Source organism: Arachis ipaensis, chromosome B5 (assembly GCF_059453495.1).
Source record: "Arachis ipaensis isolate K30076 ecotype BB chromosome B5, ASM5945349v1, whole genome shotgun sequence".
NCBI classification, from domain to species: domain Eukaryota; kingdom Viridiplantae; phylum Streptophyta; class Magnoliopsida; order Fabales; family Fabaceae; genus Arachis; species Arachis ipaensis.
Genome location: NC_142440.1, coordinates 109,552,054 through 109,570,906, shown reverse-complemented (window position 1 = coordinate 109,570,906; position 18,853 = coordinate 109,552,054). Strand labels below are relative to the sequence as shown.

General features: G+C 37.3%; 1 pseudogene; it reads right to left on the bottom strand.

Annotated features, from left to right (window-relative positions):
* Positions 1 to 412: 412 nt before the first annotated feature.
* LOC148565341 (ethylene-responsive transcription factor 4-like) lies at positions 413 to 11,778 on the bottom strand (annotated as a pseudogene).
* Between the last annotated feature and the right edge of the window lie 7,075 nt (positions 11,779 to 18,853).

The window sequence follows — 18,853 nt, the reverse complement described above, 5'->3', positions numbered from 1 at the left end:
TCATTCATATAACAAGTATTTGAAAATATATATAATAAAATATAAAAAGGCCAAAAAAAAATTATACCGACGACCAAATTATCAGTAAATATTAATTTCATTAAAAATAAAAATATTTATTTACTATTACAAGCCGTCAGTACTATTAAATTATTTTTTAATATATTTTTACAATGTCTCCATTTACTGATAGTCGAATCGTCGAGACAATTATTTTTTATGATGTTTTAAAATTTTAAATTATTATTATCGACGATTCAAAACCGTTAGTAATATTAAGTTATATATGCTTTGACAAGTTAGTCACAACTATGGTACCTACGTTAACCGTGGCTACAGGTGGCTAGTAATTGACCATCTAATAAAAATGTGACATTTGTGATGGTCCAAATTAACATAAATATGCTTATAGCTAATCTAAAGTAGATAAAGACAAATTTTTTACAGCAGGAACGATGATGAGGTCGAGATCCAATAGCCCCTTGTATGACATGCCCTCGTAGTCCACTACAGAAGAAGAATCGAAGTCGTTGCATTGCCTATGAGACACATCTCACTGGCGGCTCATTCTCGATCCGTCGCACAATGTAACATTTTAAAAAACATGATAGGACGCGCTGCTGGGAACGCCATGACGGCAGAACTAAACGCAGAGAAAACGGTTTCAGCGTGCGTTGCGGCTAAGACTGCACTGACAGTGGCAGTGGCGGCAGCCGCGAAGATGAATCAAGCGTGCTACTCTGACTCGGGCTACATGTGTTGTTGTTAATGTGAACGAAGTTGTTGCTGTTGTTCAGAAGCTCTACCGCTATCGGAACATTGGTCTTAGCCTTGGCGCCAGGGATGTCTCTTGCCGCTGCGTCGTACGCACGCGCTGCAGTTTCAAAAGTTCTGAGCCAGACGTGCGTCTTGCCAGGGTCATAGATTTGGGTGGCGTCCATGGCCGTTTCTTAATAGATCTCCTTGGCGTGGCTGCTTAACAAATTTATCGCGATTAAGGTGGTCATAATCCAAGTCAAAAACATCTCCCTTCCAACTGTCAAACTCTCATAGGTTCTATCATATTTAGCCACCATAGCCACGAAGCAAACAAGCCACCATAGACAGCACCTGATAAGTTTTGTTGTGCTTCGTAATTTAACAAAAGTCTTGTTGGATTTGCTTGTATTGTTAGTTCTATGATCTAATTTTAGAATAAGATAATAGAAGATAGATGAAACTGTGTGTTGTATTTGTTAAATGAAACTATCTTAATTTACATGGATGTAAAATCCAGATAAATAATAAATAATTAATTAATAAATTAAAGTAAGCAAAAAGAGTTAAGAAATTTAAAATTTGAAAATTTACCGGTGAAAATTTTACTTAAAAAATTTATTGGAGCACAAAAATATAAATAATCGTGGAAAAACGCGTACCAACATTATAATTAATTGTACAGGATTAGGTTTGTCCAGTACTGCATATGAGAAGAACATAACTGTAAAAATTAGAATACTTATCTTTAAAAATGTCCCTCGCCTACTGAAATAAAAATGTGATCACACCCCCCATTTCACAAAATTTCAATTCATTTTCCCCCAAGAAGAGAGAGAAGCTCGAGATTGAGAAGAGAGAAATCCCAACCCTAGCCATTATTCACCCTTTCACACTAATCCACTTATCTCACAAACCAGAGCTCCGATCGACAACCTGTTTGCGACCACTCGTTTATTTCATCATCTTTGTCAAATCTATCTAGATTTTGCAGTGAGTAATCGTGAGAACCTAACTCCATTTCTCAATTTACTACTGTTTTTTCGTTTTGGTAGTTGATGTGTTGAAAGATTGTGATTTTGATGCTCTAGGGGAAGATTAAGCACAATTTCTAGCGAATTTTGACCCATGATTATGTGGAGTAAGCTAAGAAAACTCAATCCCTTTATTATTCCAATATTTGAGTGAAAATCCTAGTGTAAATATTTAATTAGATTGAAATGGAGTAGCTTAAATGCTTCGGTTGATTTGGTGTGGATTTGAGTGCGCCACTTGATTGGAGGAGGATTTGGTGAGGCTTGGTTGCGTGATTAAAGCTTGAGTGTGATCAGAGAAGAGATTAAAAGGATTTGGAAACTGCTGTCAATCAAGGTACGTGTTTTAGTTTCGGATAAACATTATGTGACGCTATATAAAAACCTAGACTAGGTGACCCTAGGTTAGTGATGAATTGAAATAATTGATGTGGTTGATATTGATGGTTTAGTGTGAATAATTAATGTTTGTTGATGGTTGAATGATGATGTGTTGTGGCATGATTTTGAGAATTTGTGTATTGATGAGCAATATATATATATATATATATATATATAAGTGGTGTGCGAAATTGAACTCCGCACAACTGAACCGGCAAGTGCATCGGGTCATCCAAGTAATACCTAAGGTGAGTGAGGGTCGAATCCCACGGAGATTGTCAGATTGAGCAAGCAATGGCTATCTTGTAGATCTTAGTTAGGCGATTAGAGAAGATGGTTTTTCATAAAAAAAATAGTAAGAACGAAATACCAGATTAGTGTGAAAGCAGTGATGGATATTTAGTTAAGGCTTTGGAGATGCGTATTCTTTCCGGATTAACTTTTCTTACTGTCTACTTCAACAACGAATGACTCATTCAATGGCAGCCGTAATTGACTAACTCATGTAGCATCCTCATCAAGTTAGTCTCTTCTAAACCATAGTAGTCCACCATATCCGAGCAACTCATGTAGCATCCTCATCAAGTTAACTCATGGCTTCCCACTATAGTCGAAGGTGAAGACCTAAGCAATCCACTCCCCTTCGTGATCCTACTTAAAATGCCACAGACAAGGTCGGATCTTTCGGATCAGGGAATGATGCTTCTCATACTCTAGCCTTAACACCACAGAAACCTCAGTAACCCACGATCAATGGGATTATATGTCACATATCCAAAGTCACCCAAGCACGCTCTTGGAATCCGCAGTGCATTCTCTACCTATGGTTCAATGCTATCCAGGTCAGGACTCACACGGAACCCATATAGAACAAGGATGATTGTCACGGTTCATCCTCAATTCATGAGATGAAGAACAAAAATGCACAAGAGAATGGAATCAAACGTGTATTGAAATAGAACAGTAATATTATTAATCCATGAAAATCAGCAGAGCTCCTAACCCTAACTTAGGAGGTTTAGTTGCTCATGCTTTACAGATAGTAATGTAAAATGTGAAGAGGTAAAGATGAGGCCGATGATCCTAAACATGGGTGATATTCTACTTTAAATACTAATCTAATAACTAAGAAGTATAAAAAGTATGACAGACTAGACTAGTGGTGTGAAAATCCATCCTTGGGCTCACTTTGGTTGAGTACATGTGCTGAGCTTGGCGTCCAACTTGAGGAATGGGCGTTGAACGCCCATTAGAGGGTGATTGCCACTGCCTTACTTCTTGGTGGGCATTGAACGCCCCAAAGGGGGTGGTTCTTGGGTGTTGATGAGCGGATATTTTATACACTTTTTGGCATCACTTTCATATAGTTTTTAGTAGTTTTTATTAAGTTTTTATTAATTTTTTATAGGTTTTAGTGTTAAATTCACATTTTTGGATTCTACTATGAGTTTTTGTATTTCTGTGCAATTTCAGGTATTTTCTGGCTGAAAGCTGGAGCAGAAGTCTGATTCAGAGAAAGCACTGCAGATGCTGTCCAGATCTGACCTGCCTGCATATGGAAGAACTTTTCTGGAGCTACAGAAGTCCGAATGGAGCGCTCTCAACGGTTATGGAAAGCTGACTTCCAGAGATTTCCAGCTATATATAATAGCCCATACTTTTCTTTGGTTTAGAAGGCCCAAAACTGGCGTCCAACGTTAGCTACCTACCCCCTTCCAGGCATCCAGCGCTTAAAGAGCAAAGACCAATGTACAAACGCCCAGGGAGGACCCCCTTGCTAGCGTTCCAAGCCTAAGGAGCCTCATAGCATGTGGATCGCATCAAAGCTCAGCCCAAACACTCATTAAGTGGGCTCCAGAAGTGGATTTTAGCTCTAAATAGACTGTTTTACCCTTACTAGTCATCTGTTTAGTATTTAAAGTTATTTTTACATAATCATTCGAACAACATAGAGTTTTGGGAACCTATTCAGCCCTATTTTCGTTTTAAATTGTATTTTTACTTTAGTATGAGTTTCTAAACTTCCTAGGTTGAGGGGAGGAGCCCTGCTGAGTTCTATGAATTAATAAAAGTACTACTGCTTCTTTTTTATCCGTGTTTGATTAATTCTATGATGTATATTTGTACTTCATCGTGGTGAATAGGATGATCTAACCAATTAGCTCTGTTCATCACATTAAGATGAATGTGCCTGACAAACACCCGTGTCTACTTTGGTCAGAATGCGTCTTTCACCGGACAAGGACAACCAACAGCTTGAATATACATCTCTCAGATGGATAATCCACGAATTCGTTGGGGACTTCTCAAGACATCAGTTCAGCCAATTTTCGAAAAAATATTAGGGTCTCTGTGGTAGAGGCTAGAATCCAAAGATACAGCATTCTCTGATTCAGAAGATCCAACCTTGTTTGTGGCGTTTTGAGTAGGATCATGAAGGAGAATGGACTGTACGCGCTTCACCCTCAAGTAGAGATGGATCCACACTAAACCTGGGGTTCAGATCCGAAGGAGTATTGGCAGCTGCTCAAAACAGTGTCAATCACATACAGCCTGCCATTGAAGAAATCACTCACAAGCAAGGAGAGCAGTAGTACTAGAGTTAATTCAGAAAGGCGAAGCAACTCCAACTCTCAACTCTATTCCTATCCTTATTCCTACTTAACATCCAAATATTTGATATAACAAGTACTTATACAAAGTTCCACCCAATGACCTTCTTATTTTTCCTGACTAAGACCTGCAAGATAACCATTACTTGCTTCAAACCACAATCCTCGTGGGATCGACCCTGACTCGCTCAGGTATTACTTGGATGACCCAGTGCACTTGCTAGTACAGCTGTACGGAAGTGTGGGGCTTGCGTACACGCTACCATGTTTCTGGTGCTGTTGCCGGGGATTGTTGAATTTGGACAAACTGAAGGATTGTCTTGCTCCCTAGATTAGGTAATTTTTATTTTATTTGAGTCTTTTAATTTTTGTTTCCTTCTTCTTATTTTTTCGAAAAAAGAACTTAAAACTTTTTCAAAGATATATTTTTCTTATCTTTGTTTAATTTTTGTTCTTGGTATTGAGTCTTCAATGTTCTTGTTTCCTGTTTTTCAATTCCAAAAATTTTAAAACTCTTTCAAAAACATTTTTCCTTTCTTTGTTTAATCTTTGAATTTTTTTAAGCCTCTTTGTTTGTATTCTTGGTTTGAGTCTTTGAGTCTTTTATCTTTATTTTTTCTTCTTCAATTTTCAAAAAATTCAAAAACCTTTTCAAAATTATTTTTATTTTCTTTGTTTAACCCTTGTTCTTTGTTTGAGTCTTATGTTCTTGTTGAGTCTTTTATTTTTATTTTTCGTTCTCCATTTTTTCGAAAATTTTAAAAAAAGATTTTTCAAAAATATTTTTATTTTCTTTGTTCAATTGGTTAGAGCCTTGTGCTTATGTTCTTGGTAATTTGTGTTCCTTTGAGTCTTTCTTTCTAAAGATTTTCAAAAATATTTTCTTTAGTTTAATCTTGTGTCAAATCTTTAAGTTTAGTGTTTTCTTGTTGATTTTCTTTAAATATTCAAAAATATATGTTTGGTTTTCTAAACATTTTAAGTTTGGTGTTCTTTTCATGTTCTTGTGTTCTTTGAGTGTTTAAATTTTGTTCTTTGTGTTCTTGTGAGTCTTCAAAGTGTTCTTGAGTCTTTTGTGTGTTTTGATCTTAAAATTTTTAAGTTTGGTGTCTCCTTATGTTTCCCTCCAAAATTTTCGAAAATTAGGGGTGCTAGATCAAAAAAATGTTAAGTCTTGTGTCTTTTTTTTCTGTGTTTTCTCTTTCATCATAAAATTCAAAAATAAAAAATATATATTTTCTATTTTATTTTAACCATTTTTTCGAAAATTTTAAAATAAAATTCAGATTTCAATTTCAAATTTTTATCTTATTATATCTTAGTTGTTAAATTTTCAAAATTCAAATCTTTTAAAAAATTAAGAATCTCATCTTTTTTAAAAATCTTATCTTTTTCAAAATCTTATCATATCTTTTTCAAAATTCAAAAATCTTATCTTATCTTTTACAAATTTCAAATTTTAAAATTATATCTTTTTCAAAATCAAACTTCGAAATCTTATCTTTTTTTTTTCAAATAATTTTAATTTCTTATCTTATCTTATTTTTAAAATTCAAATCTCTTTGTATCTTATCTTTTATTTTTCTTTTAATCTTTTCTTAATTAATATCTTATCTTCTTTCTCTTATTTTTCAAAACTTCCTAACTAACTCTTCTCTTCCTTAATTTTCGAAAATATCTCTCTTCTTCTCTCTCATCTTTTTCAAAACCTCCTAACTAACTCTTCTCTTCTTAATTTTCGAAAACTACTTCTCTTCTTCTCTCTCTTGCTTTTCAAAACCACCTAACTAACTCTCATCTCTCTTAATTTTCAAAAATTTTCCTCTCTTCTCTCTCTTCTATTTTCGAAATTTAACATTTAAATATAAATTCTTTTTAAATTAATAACCTAATTTTCAAAAAATAATTAATTAATTAAATAAAAACAAAAATATTTTAATTATTGTTTACTTTTTCTATTTATACTTCTTCTTTTCTCATTTCTATTTATTTGAACTCTACTTCCCTCTCTTCTTCTATCTACACTTCTTTATCTTCTTTCCTTTCTTCTTCACATCTCACTGGAAGCTCTTTGATCCAAGTGGCACAAAAAGCTTTCTTGTGATTTCTTTTCCATCTTCTTCTTCCTTCAATTCTGATTCTAAAGAGGAGCTTCTTGCCTATTGGCATAGAGAGTCTTCTTCCTTTCTTCTTTTTTTTTTCCTTTCTCTTGTTTATGACCAGGAACAGGGATAAAGAACCCCTTTTGACTCCTGATGCTAAACCTGAGAAAACTCTAAGGAGGCATTTACAACAAGCTAAAGCACAACACTCCGAAAAAGACCTTTCAGAAAGTTTTGAACAAGAAACAGTGGACATGACCGAACCACAAGAGGAGCTCAAAAAGGTCCCTAATGACTTCACCATGCTTACCTCTGACTTTTATGGCAGAAGCATTGCTATACCTGCCATTGGAGCTAACAATTTTGAGCTTAAGTCTCAGTTAGTCTCCCTTTTGAAGCAGAACTGCAAATTCCATGGACTTCCAATGGAAGATCCACATCAGTTCTTAGCAGAATTTTTACAGATCTGTGATACTATAAAGACTAATGGAGTTAATCATGAAGTCTATAAGCTGATGCTCTTTCCCTTTGCTTTAAGAGACAGAGCTAAGTTCTGGTTGGATGCCCAACCTAGAGAGAGTCTTGACTCTTGGGAAAAGCTTGTAAATACTTTTCTTACTAATTTCTTTCCTCCTTAAAAGATGAGAAAGATTAGAGTAGAAGTTCAAACCTTTAGACAAAGAGAAGGTGAATCCCTCTATGAAGCTTGGGAAAGATACAAACAATTGATCAGGAGATGTCCTCCTGACATGCTCTAAGAGTGGTCCATCATAGGCGTGTTCTATGATGGTTTGTCTGAGATGTCTAAAATCTCATTGGGCAGCTCTACAGGTGGATCTCTCCATTTGAAGAAAACGCCTACAGAAGCTAGAGAACTCATTGAGATGGTTGCTAACAATCAGTTCATGTATGCTTTTGAGAGGAATCCTGTAAATCATGGAGTCTCTCAGAAGAAAGGAGTTCATGAAGTTGAGACTCTGAATGCCATCTGATGACAGGTCATCTTAGCCTAGTTTCACTAGCCTTTTTCCTTTGTTTTCAATAGGTTTTATGCACTTTCTTGAGCCATAAGTAAGCCATTTGGGTATAATTTCATATTTTCCTTAGATTCAATCAACCATGGATAAATTGATGCATTTTCATGAGTTTTTGTACCATAATCACTTGAATTTCAAGAAGAAGAAGAACTCTCATGATTATAGCATAGTTTTGATGCAATTGTTGATTGATGATAGGTGGAAAGAGGCTTGGAAGAAGGTTGAAGAAAAGGGGACAGCAAGGGGCAAGAAAAAAGGACTCACGTTTGAGCTAAACTTTGCCTCAAACTTGAACTCCAACGTGAGGAAGATTGCATTTTCACCCTGGAGGCACACCAAGTTTGCGCCAACGTTTGCCTCAAACTTGAGGTCAAACGTTGGCGCCACAAGAACAAGCAAATGCACCCTGAAGCATGGCAACGTTTGTGCCAACGTTTGCCTCAAACGTGAGGTCAAACGTTGGCCACCTTTTAGCATGAAAGAGCAACCCTGTTTGATGCCTTGGATGAGCCACGTTTGCGCCAACGTTTGCCTCAAATGTTGGGCCAAACGTTAGCTAGAAGAGAAGCAGGGGAAGGGCCATGTTTGAGCTCACGTTTGACCTCAAACGCTGGCTCAAACGTGGATGGCAGCAGAACATGGCCGAGCTGCATAATTGGCACGAAGGCGTTTGAGTCAACGTTTGCCTCAAACGTTGACTCAAACGTAAATCCCCAAGGCCCAAGTTGCAAACAGATTTCTTCCCAACACCAAGAGCAATCAACAGAGGCTTTTGTCAACCCAATTCTATCAAGAGCAAGGGCCCAATTCAAGGCTTGAAGATCATTTGAAGAGAGTGTATAAATAGCTTAGAATTTAATTTTTTGGGGAGCTTTTTCTTTTAGAGCTTCCCTTTTTAGAATTTTTAATACTTACAGTAGAGAGCTCATCTTGACATTTTGGAGTTGTTGCTTTTAGAATTTGAGAGTTCCTGGGAAGGTGAATTGAATTCTCTTCCCCTGGGTTGTTTTTGCTTTCCTTTCTACACACTTTGTTTGAGTCTTGGGTGTTGAGAATTGGGGAAATTCTATCTCAATCTCACCTTGAGATCTCTTGTTTACTTTTTCTGCACAATTGAATTTGAATTTCTCTTTACTGCTTCATCTCCTCTTTAATTCTGCAATTTACTTATCTTTATTTCTTTTGCAATTGCTCTTGTTGGATTAAGGAAGGATTTGAGATCTAGACTTGTTTTCTAGTCTCTTCCACTCCTGAGATCTTCAACTACTTTTAATTTGCTGCAATTTAAGCACAAGTCATTCTCTGTTTTAATTTCTCAAGCATTTCTACTTTTCTGTTTAGATCTACTTTATTTCAATTCACTTTCTACTCTTCTGTTTAATTGCAATTCACTAGTTCTAGTTTAATTTCTGCAATCCCAATTCCCAACTCCTTTTATAATTCAAGCAATTTACATTTCTTGCACTTTAAGATTTAGCCATTTACATTTCTTGCAATCTAAGTTTCTGCAATTTACATTACTTGTTCTTTAAGATTCAGCTAGATTGCAGGAAATTAAAGAGCAAAGAAAGTAAATAAGCTGAATCTTAAGGAACAAGTAATGTAAATTGCAGAAACTTAGATTCGGCCAATTTGGCGCAAACGTTGCCATGCTTCAGGGTGCATTTGCTTGTTCTTGTGGCGCCAACGTTTGACCTCAAGTTTGAGGCAAACGTTGGCGCAAACTTGGTGTGCCTCCAGGGTGAAAATGCAATCTTCCTCACGTTTGAGTTCAAGTTTGAGGCAAACTTTAGCTCAAACGTGAGTCCTATTTTCTTGCCCCTTGCTGTCCCCTTTTCTTCAACCTTCTTCCAAGCCTCTTTCCACCTATCATCAATCAACAATTGCATCAAAGCTATGCTATAATCATGAGAGTACTTCTTCTTCTTGAAATTCAAGTGATTATGGTACAAAAACTCATGAAAATTCATCAATTTATCCATGGTTGAATTAATCTAAGGAAAACATGAAATTCTACCCAAATGGCTTACTTATGGCTCAAGAAAGTGCATAAAACCTATTGAAAACAAAGGAAAAAGGCTAGTTAAACTAGGCTAAGATAACCTGTCATCACAACACGAAAGTTAAAACTTGCTTGTCCCCAAGCAAGAAAAGAATTATGCTCAAAGGTTCTTTCAATCAGAATGGATTTAAAGAATAACATGTGCTATCCTGTGAGTGAAGTGATTAAGTGACAGTGGGGTGAACTCTAAATTATATGCTCATGCAAGGGCTTCAGTGCTTACTAGTCCCTACATCTTGGAAGTCTTAGGTCTTAGGACTTTCATCCAAATGATATCATGAAGATCTCTCTATAGGTAATCACCTTGAAGCAGCTTATAGTTCTTGTGCTTTGGCCTTGACTCTAAGTGTCATGTCTCAAAGCGGCTCTTTAAATAAGCTTTCAATCAATACTCCTAAACCAGTTGGTTTTAAGGTATTAGGTGTTGAAGCACCCCTTAGGATTTACTTGCTCAAGCCTCTCTCTTTGACACAATTCGACCACAAGCATTTACTAGGATGCTAACTCTTTGAGTTTTTGTTTCCTTCTTCTTTTCTGTCTAGTAATTGATGCTCAGAGCCTTGGGCCATGTTCTTTTTATTTTTATATTTTCTTTATTTTCTTTTGTTTGCTGCTTCTTAGATCAATAAATGTTTGAAAATCTCCACAATATTTCTTTGAACTCTATGTCCTGCCTATGAGCTCCCATGCAAGTTTTCATAAGCATGCAACTTCAATGCATAATCACACAACCAGAACCACCACTTCTCCTAATCTTTTGCTTGCCTCAAAATTGTTTAATTCCTCAATCCTTCTTTTCAAAGAACTATCATGTGGTGCCTTTTTTTTTTTGAAATCTTGAGTGCACGCAAGTTTGAAAAGTGTAGTGTTGTGAATAATCAAGCATCTTAATTATTGAATTACAGAAAAATTATACTATGCAGACAGGCAGGGGTATTATATCACTTTCAATCATAGCAGTATCTTATATAAAATAATTACTGAACAATACAACCTTTTGGAATTTACTTGCTGTCCTCCTCATCATCATCATCATTGCTGGTCTTCACATTCCTCTTTCATCTCTTTGATTGATGATACTTAATCTTTCCAAAAGTTTGTATGGTGCTCTGCAGTGATATTAAAAGTTGCTTATTCCCAAGCACTTAAAAAATGGTTAGCATGCATGATTTATTTGTGGGCCTTTGAACTTACTTTGGTGTGGGAACACCAAACTTAGTACCTTGCCAATGGTTCTCATGCATCAGATTAACCATGTGTGAAACTCTTTTTCTTTTTCAAAAGCAATAAAACTGAAAACATAGGAAACAGCAGAATAGTTAACCAGTTTATCTAAATGCTTGAAGCTAGCATTATGCAGAAAGTGAGAATACATTTTATGATGAAATTTTGGTAGAACACCAAACTTAGAATCCTTCGTTCTCCCTTACATTGTTTTGGTGTGCAACACCAAACTTAGCTTCTTGCAGTATAGACAAAACTAATTGACCCTTTTTTATTAAATTCGCTATGAAAAGATAACTACCTCACGTTGGGTTGCCTCCCAACAAGCGCTCTTTTATTGTCATTAGCTTGACATCCTTCATCCTCTGATCATGGAAGCTGAGGCTTCTGTTGCCTTTTGTTTGCTCCTCTTACTGTGGGCTTTTCCTTGATGATTGTTTCTTTTCCCGTAGCCCTCTTCTCACTTGCCTCTATGATCGCTTTCCATTTCTCACACCTGGCAACTTTCTCATTGTCTTTCAGGTTGTCTTCAGTGGCTCTGGAGGACGTAATTGCCTTCTCCTTAGCCATTTCTACAAAGTGCTTAGCCAGTTGTGCCATTTGCCTCTCAAGTCCTCTGATTAAGGCTTCTTGCTCTTTACTTACTTCCACTTGGTGTTTCATCATTCTCTCTACTAAGATCTCCAAGTTGGTAATCCTCTGAGAGTCTTGTGAGAATGGTTGGTTGTGGGGTGTCTGAGGTTGGGAGGGTGAGTGTTGTGGTGGTGATGTGTAGTGGTTGATGTTGGTATGGTGGTGTTTTTGCTGGTTTTTGCAGTTGGGGTTGTTGCTATTGAAGTCCCTCGGTCTTTGATTTTGGTGTTCGATCCCCCTCCAGTTGGAATGAGTCCTCCAGGGTGGGTTGTACACATCATTCTGAGACCTGTGTTGGAACATGCTTGAGACACTGTTTGGAGAGTGTGATCACTCATGACTTTGTTGCTCATAGTTAATTGCTCCAAAACCTTTTTCAGCTTGATTCCAACAATGGGGATTTTGAGATAGGTTATGTGCATTTGCCACAGCAGTTTGTAGTTCATCGATTTTTCTGTTCATTAGTTCCAATTGTTGCTGAAGTTGTTGATGTATCTGCTTGCTTTGGGCCATGATTGCACTGACACCTTCAATTTCCACCACTCCCTTCTCTTGTGTGGGTGGTTGCACTTTTGCTTCAGGTTTACCAATTCCTTGATGTGGTTTCAACATGACCAGCAGTTCACTCATTAGATCTTCCCATCCGATGATGCTTCCTTGTGGGAAGGCTTCAAACCATTGAGCAACATCGTTCATGGTAATGAGCGGACGCTTCATTTCATGGGTTGCATTGTCATCTGGGGTTAGGGCACTGCTTCCATACTGAGTGGGATTCGTTGGGTTCTTCTCCATGATCTGCACAGTCACGGACAGTCCAAATGAAGATTGAATACATTCATGCCCAAAATATGGTTAGAAGATTAGTTGACACAATGTGTCAAACAGTTGATAGACTTGAAAGATTAATAGAAGAAAATTGCTTCTCTCGTATATTCAACAAGCAAAAGCATAAGGATCACACAAGCCAGAGAAACTAGGAAAACTTCACTCTATTGCTAAAGTGACATTTTAGTTAATTTGAGCAAAAATTCAAACAGTTAGTGGGTTAATTAAAAGTTAAAGAAACAGAAAAGAAAAAGTGCTTGATCTAGATCTCCACTTCACTTAATCATTGTCAATCTAATTCAATCCCCGGCAACGGCGCCAAAAACTTGATGTGTGGAAAATGATCCAACATAAAACTCACTGGCAAGTGTACCGGGTCGCATCAAGTAATAATAACTCACATGAGTGAGGTCGATCCCACAGGGATTGAAGGATTGAGCAATTTTTGTTTAGTGGTTGATTTAGTCAAGCAAATCAAGTGTTAGTTGAGTGGTTTGTGATTGCAGAAACTAAATTGCTTGAAATGTAAAGGGAGAGGGGTAGATTGCAGGAAATTAAAGAGCAAAGAAAGTAAATAAGCTGAATCTTAAAGAACAAGTAATGTAAATTACAGAAACTTAGATTGCAAGAAATGTAAATGGCTAAATCTTAAAGTGCAAGAAATGTAAATTGCTTGAATTATAAAAGGAGTTGGGAATTGGGATTGCAGAAATTAAACCAGAACTAGTGAATTGCAATTAAACAGAAGAGTAGAAAGTGAATTGAAATAAAGTAGATCTAAACAGAAAAGTAGAAATGCTTGAGAAATTAAAACAGAGAATGACTTGTGCTTAAATTGCAGCAAATTAAAAGTAGTTGAAGATCTCAGGAGTGGAAGAGACTAGAAAACAAGTCTAGATCTCAAATCCTTCCTTGATCCAACAAGAGCAATTGCAAAAGAAATAAAGATAAGTAAATTGCAGAATTAAAGAGGAGATGAAGCAGTAAAGAGAAATTCAAATTCAATTGTGCAGAAAAAGTAAACAAGAGATCTCAAGGTGAGATTGAGATAGAATTTCCCCAATTCTCAACACCCAAGACTCAAACAAAGTGTGTAGAAAGGAAAGCAAAAACAACCCAGGGGAAGAGAATTCAATTCACCTTCCCAGGAACTCTCAAATTCTAAAAGCAACAACTCCAAAATGTCAAGATGAGCTCTCTACTGTAAGTATTAAAAATTCTAAAAAGGGAAGCTCTAAAAGAAAAAGCTCCCCAAAAAATTAAATTCTAAGCTATTTATACACTCTCTTCAAATGATCTTCAAGCCTTGAATTGGGCCCTTGCTCTTGATAGAATTGGGTTGACAAAAGCCTCTGTTGATTGCTCTTGGTGTTGGGAAGAAATCTGTTTGCAACTTGGGCCTTGGGGATTTACGTTTGAGTCAACGTTTGAGGCAAACGTTGACTCAAACGCCTTCGTGCCAATTATGCAGCTCGGCCATGTTCTGCTGCCATCCACGTTTGAGCCAGCGTTTGAGGTCAAACGTGAGCTCAAACATGGCCCTTCCCCTGCTTCTCTTCTAGCCAACATTTATCCCAACGTTTGAGGCAAACGTTGGCGCAAACGTGGCTCATCCAAGGCATCAAACAGGGTTGCTCTTTCATGCTAAAAGGTGGCCAACATTTGACCTCACGTTTGAGGCAAACATTGGCGCAAACGTTGCCATGCTTTAGGGTGCATTTGCTTGTTCTTGTGGCGCCAACGTTTGACCTCAAGTTTGAGGCAAACGTTGGCGCAAACTTGGTGTGCCTCCAGGGTGAAAATGCAATCTTCCTCACGTTTGAGTTCAAGTTTGAGGCAAACTTTAGCTCAAACGTGAGTCCTTTTTTCTTGCCCCTTGCTCTCCCCTTTTCTTCAACCTTCTTCCAAGCCTCTTTCCACCTATCATCAATCAACAATTGCATCAAAGCTATGCTATAATCATGAGAGTTCTTCTTCTTCTTGAAATTCAAGTGATTATGGTACAAAAACTCATGAAAATGCATCAATTTATCCATAGTTAATTGAATCTAAGGAAAACATGAATTTCTACCTAAATGGCTTACTTATGGCTCAAGAAAGTGCATAAAACCTATTGAAAACAAAGGAAAAAGGCTAGTGAAACTAGGCTAAGATAACCTGTCATCACCATCCTGGTTCAGAATAAGATCCTGACTCAATAGGTCAACAGGATCTCTCAACATATGACTATAATGCAAACTACTACTGGCAGTAATCAGGAAGCTTCTCTTGAAGAAGAAGCCTATGATCCTGATTGGTGCATGTGTACGCAGACCCCAGACTGTTCGTACAGCAGCAGTACCAGCAAGTGCACTGGATCATCCAAGTAATACCTGAGCGAGTCAGGGTCGATCCCACGAGGATTGTGGCTTGAAGCAAGCAATGGTTGTCTTGCAGGTCTTAGTCAGGCGGAATCAGAGAGTTTATGTAAACCTTGAATGATTATATGTTATAAATATTTGGATGTTAAGTTGAAATAAGGATAGGAATAGAGTTGAGAGTCGGAGCTGCTTTGTCTTTCTGAATGAACTATGGTATTACTGTCTTCCTTGCTTGTGAATGATCTTCTTCTATGGGAGGATATAAGTGATCAAAGCCATTGCCCATGGTCATTGATCTTCTCTACTACAGGTCAAATGCCATTGCCCATGGTCATTCAATTTGACAGAGGGTGAAGCTCTAGCATGTCATTCTCTTGGCGATCCTACTCAAAACGCCACAGACAAGGTCGAATCTTTCGGATCAGAGAACGCAGCTTCTTTGGATTCTAGCCTATACCACGAAGACCCTAATCTCCTCAGAAATCAGTTGAACTGGTGTCTCGAGAAGTCCCCAACAAAGTCGTAGATTAACCGTCTGAGAGATGTATAAACATAGCTGTTGGCTCGTGCTTTCCTTCCAAGTATTCACACGAACCCAAGTAGACACGGGTGTTTGTCAGGAACGTTCGTCTTAATGTAATGAATAGAGATAATTTGTCAGATCATCCTATTCACCATGATGAAGATTGGATATACATCCTAGAGATAGATCAAACACGAAGCGAAGAAGAAACAGTAATACTTCGATTAATTCATAGGACTCAGCAGGGCTCCTCCCCTCAACCTAGGAGGTTTAGAAACTCATACTGAAGTAAAATACAAAGTAAAATGTGTATGATAAGTTGAATATCGTGATTCCAGGTCTGAATTACATAAATAAAATCGCTTAAATACTAAACAGATGACTAGTAAGGGAAAAACAATCTTTTTAGTGCCAAAATCCACTTCTGGGGCCCACTTGGTGAGTGTTTGGGCTGAGCTTTGATGAGATCCACGTGCTACAAGGTCTCTTGGGCATGGAACGCCAGCTAGGGGGTCCTCTTTGGGCGTTTGTACATTAGTCTCTGCTATTTGGGCACTGGGCGCCAGGAAGGGGGCAGGTAGCTAGCGTTGGACGCCAGTTTTGAGCCTTCTAATCCGAAGCAAAGTATAAACTATTACATATTAATCAAAAGATCTGGATGTCACCTTTCCATAGCCATTGAGAGAGCTCCATTTGGACTTCTATAGCTCCAGAAAAGCTCTTCCGAATGCAGGCAGGTCAGATTTAGACAGCATCTGCAGTGCTTTCTCTGTCTCTGAATCAGAATTTTGCTCCCGCTCCTTAATTTTAGCCAGAAAGTACCTGAAATTTCCCACAATTACAAAAATTCATAGTAGAATCCAAAAATGTTGATTTAACACTATAACCTATAAAAACTTAATAAAAACTAAATAAAAACTGCTAAAAACTATATGAAAATGATGTCAAAAAGCGTATAAAATATCCGCTCATCACAACACCAAACTTAAACCTTTGCTTATCCCCAAGCAACTAAAAACCGAGTAGGATAGAAAAGAAAATTAAGATACAATAAATTTCTAAGTTTCAAATGAAGCTATATTACAATCAGATGAGTGGGACTTAGTACCTTTTTGCTTCTAAATAGTTTTGGCATCTCACTATCCATTGAAATTCAGAGATGTTGGCATCCTTAGGAACTTAGAATCCAGATGATATTATTGACTTTCCCAGTTAAGCTTATTTTGATTTTTGAACACAGCTTTCTGAGTCTTGGCCGTGACCCTAAGCACTCTGTTTTCCAGTATTACCACCGGATACATTCATGCCACATACACTTTAACTGGGTGAACCTTTTTAGATTGTGACTCAACTTTTCTAGAGTCCCCAAATAGAGGTGTCCAGAGTTCTTAAGTGCACTCTTTTTGCTTCGGACCACGACTTTAACAGCTCAGTTTCAAGCTTTTCACTTGACACCTTCACGCCACAAGCACATGGTTAGGGACAGGTTGGTTTAGCCGCTTAGGCCAGGATTTTATTTCTTTGGGCCTTCTTATCCATTAATGCTCAAAGCCTTGGGTCCTTTTACCCTTTCCTTTTGGTTTAAAGGGTTACTGGCTTTTTCAATCCGCCCTCATTTTCCTACATTTTTGGGCAGTAATGGATTTTTCTTTTTATATTTTTTTCTTTTTTTCCCCATTTTTTTTCTTGCATGCATATAATTTTTTTTCTTTTGCAACATGCTTTTTCTTTTGCTTTCTTGCTGCTTTTTCTTGCTTCAAGAATCAATTTTCAGATTTTTCAGATTATCAATAATATTTTTCCATTTTTCTTATTCTTTCAAGAGCCAACATTCATAAATTTCAACTTCAAACATGCACTGTTTAATCATACATTCAGAAAACAAAAGCAAATGATACCACATCAAACTAATTAAACTAATCTTATTTTAAACTTTAAATTCATGCATCTCTCAATTATTTTCAATACAAAAATTTATTTAAGCAATGTGAGAGATATATGGAACATTTTACAACTTAAAGACATCAAATGCAAATGACCATGCAACTTAGAACAAGAGAACAAAAAATAAAACAGATAGAAAATAGAAAAATAATAGAAAAGGGGTGTAAAGAGAACGAATCCACCTTTAAGGGTGGCGTCTGGTACTCCTCCTTGAGGATCCAATGTGATGCTTGATCTCTTCTATGTCATCCCTTTGTCTTTGTTGTTCTTCCCTCATAGCCCTTTGGTCTTCCCTAATGGCTCTTTGGTCTTCTCTAATGGCTTTTTGGTCTTCTCTTATTTCATTGAGGGTGGTAACTGATGAGCGGATAATTTATACACTTTTTGGCATTGTTTTTAGTATGTTTTTAGTAGAATCTAGTTACTTTTAGGGATGTTTTCATTAGTTTTTATGTTAAATTCACATTTCTGGACTTTACTATGAGTTTGTGTCTTTTTCTGTGATTTCAGGTATTTTCTGGCGGAAATTGAGGGACTTGAGCAAAAATCAGATTCAGAGGTTGAAGAAGGACTGCTGATGCTGTTGGATTCTGACCTCCCTGCACTCAAAATGGATTTTCTGGAGCTATAGAACTCAAAATGGTGCGCTTCCAATTTCGTTGGAAATTAGACATCCATGGCTTTCCAGCAATATATAATAGTCCATACTTTGCCCAAGTTTAGATGACGCAAACTAGAGTTCAACGCCAGCTCTCTGCCCAATTCTGGCATCCAGCGCTAGAAACAAGTTGCAAAGTGGAGTTCAACGCCCAAACTGGCACAAAAGCTGGCGTTCAACTCCAAGAATGACCTCTCCACGTGTAGACTTCAAGCTCAGCCCAAGCACACACCAAGTGGGCCCCGGAAGTGGATTTTTGCATCAATTACTTACTTCTGTAAACCCTAGTAGCTAGTTTATTATAAATAGGACTTTTTACTATTGTATTAGATATCTTTGAATCCGGGATTGTATCTTTGAATCTTTGGATTATCTTTTGATCTATTGAGCATGTTTGGGGGCTGGCCATTCGGCCATGCCTGGACCTTCATTACTTATGTATTTTCAACGGTAGAGCTTCTGCACTCCATAGATTAAGGTGTGGAGCTCTGCTGTTCCTCAACGATTAATGCAAAGTACTACTGTTTTCTATTCAATTCATCTTATTTTGCTTCTAAGATATTCATTCGCACTTCAACCTGAATGTGATGAACGTGACAATCATCATCATTCCCTATGAACGCGTGCCTGACAACCACTTCCGTTCTACATTAGATTGAATGAGTATCTCTTAGATCTCTTAATCAGAATCTTCGTGGTATA